Source organism: Pinus tabuliformis, chromosome J, assembly GCF_031772625.1.
Source record: "Pinus tabuliformis cultivar Carrire ecotype Pingquan chromosome J, CPIR1, whole genome shotgun sequence".
Classification (NCBI taxonomy): domain Eukaryota; kingdom Viridiplantae; phylum Streptophyta; class Pinopsida; order Pinales; family Pinaceae; genus Pinus; species Pinus tabuliformis.
Genome location: NC_142295.1, coordinates 829,236,575 through 829,238,883, shown reverse-complemented (window position 1 = coordinate 829,238,883; position 2,309 = coordinate 829,236,575). Strand labels below are relative to the sequence as shown.

General features: G+C 41.0%; 1 long non-coding RNA gene across 1 annotated transcript; it reads right to left on the bottom strand.

The window, feature by feature from the left end:
• Positions 1–801: 801 nt before the first annotated feature.
• Positions 802–1,526, bottom strand: LOC149229263 (uncharacterized). The gene is made up of 3 exons (XR_016247277.1): positions 1,415–1,526; positions 1,244–1,314; positions 802–1,157 (listed from the first exon to the last, which is right to left on the bottom strand). It is a non-coding gene; the product is annotated as an uncharacterized LOC149229263 (long non-coding RNA).
• Between the last annotated feature and the right edge of the window lie 783 nt (positions 1,527–2,309).

Sequence of the window (2,309 nt, the reverse complement as noted above, 5' to 3'; positions counted from 1 at the left end):
GTACCTGAGAATCAAACAATAGTGAATACTGTGACAGTTAACCGAAACAAATGCTGTAAAATAGCAATGGGACGAGGGTTTATACCTCCAAACCTGAAAAGAGGAGCACCGACTTTGGTCGGGTGCAACCCCCTCGAACGGAGGAACAGTGAGACAGGGGTTAGCATGAACAATTAATAACCTGTACATTAACCGAAAAGCTACTCTATACAGAGATTTGTTGGGAACTGTATAAACAGAAAGTGGAAGTCATAATGTATTTCATTAATCTATGATACTAGAACTCAGTACCCGCGGATACGAGTATAAAACAAAACCCTGTGTACTTAGGGTTATAAACGGAGTACAGAAAGTATATACACATATACAAAAACTCTGTGCCTTAGAGCGATAAATTATAACAGTGAGTATACATAAATAAGACATTCGTGCATGCAGCTGTAATGAGAAGATATTCATATTAAACAAGAGAACCTGTGCGATAACAGTAAGGAGAAATAGTGAGCATGCATTTAAAGCAATCTTTCCACAGAGAGAAGAGCCGACTTAACAACGCTTTACAACCACCGAAATCATATTGTATAGATTAGCAATATAAAGAGCGTTTAACAACACAGAGCACATAACCAAGATCATTATCATAGCTTCCAAGTATAAAGGCGAATGCCGTATGAGAATAAGTAAGACCAGTAACAAGATATAAACCCATGCTCTGTTACTTGGATGTCAAAAGAAAAAAAAAAAAAAAACTAATCAGAAACATACAAAATACAGGCGTAAATACCCTGAGGGTTAGGCGAGTTCTATACCCTGTTACGAATACACATAGCATCGAACGGTGAAGTATTGGAAATAAATTAACAGTACATTTTGATAAGGGAACAAACCCAAATTACGCATGCCCAGATCTGTGGGTGAAGACCAGATCCAAAATCCATATGAACCACAACAAGTGTAACAAGCTTGCCGCAAGGGCAGTGTCATATATCAAATGGAAAACGAAACATGTATACAAGAACCCAGAATTTCTCTGTGAACAACAAACTAATCAGTGGAATCACTGTCGTGACCAGTCTACACAACGAAGGTAACCATAAGGGTTCTCTACCGAGAATACTCAGCAACTAAAGCGAGAAAACCCGTGTTGGGGCAGTGGTCTGCACCAAATCACAAAATTGTAGTTTATAACCCGTAAACTATTAACTTCAATATGCAGACGGGGCTTCAAATGCCGACGACATACCTGTATTTACCGGAGGGTTGCCTCGCAGTGTGGAGCCACCATGGTTCCATCCGAAGAGTAGAAAGTCCCAGCTGCACAGCTTGGCAAGGAAATGAAAAGAGCCTAAGAAATCTTCCATGGCAACCAAAAACAGTTAAATCATGTGGTAAACTGATAGTCAATAGCTATTACCTGTGAGGGTTCGATAGAGGGCGGCTTGTAGCCTCTGGAGCATTGCAGAACGAAGGGTTATTGTTGATGAAATCGAGCCAGAGGTGGAGAACTGAACCGGGTCCGGGAAGACTGCGAGCATGAATGAGCTCCGAGATTTTGTGGATGCGTTTAAGTACCATATGAAACCCTTGAGCGATTTTCGACCATTCGATCTCCAGATGAGATCTAGGCCGTCGAGGTAAGGCAGGAACCAAAAACGAAAGAATCGAGATCTGCACTTTCAAGGTGTCACATGGCCAAAGACACCAGACCATGCCACCTGCCCAGGTAAGGACGGTTGTCTTAATAGCGAGGGTGAGTTGGCACCTGTACATGCTGCGGCGGGACCATCATAGCCCGCGCAATATTAACTCACGATACTGTTGGTAAGCCTATCTGAAGGTCTGTCATGAGGGTAGGACTTACACCCAAATACACAATTGATAATACATTACAATGCCGCGTAGTGTATGGAAAGCAAAGTTAACAGAATAATCATTTGCCATTGACTTTATATATGTATAGAGTGCAATGTTCATGTATGTTTGTCAAACGTAATATGCACCTAGAATAGTAGTATTATAAAGTGGGTCGCTAACTTATAGGTTAGGCATACATCAAAATTTTCTTTCTATATGTATGTGGATATAGGTGTGACAAATTGGTATCAGAGCCCAGTTTCAACACTGTGGCCTCAAGTAGAACATGTTTCATTGTGCAGAAGGGTACACCATGCAAACATATGCAAGATAATAATGTACTTAACTGTGTTCTGTCTATTTGGGGTGAAATACAGAATTACAACAGTTAGCAGTTAAGCCAGAAAAGAGACAAAATGCAAGGAACCGGCAGTAACCCTCAAGAGAATCCAGAG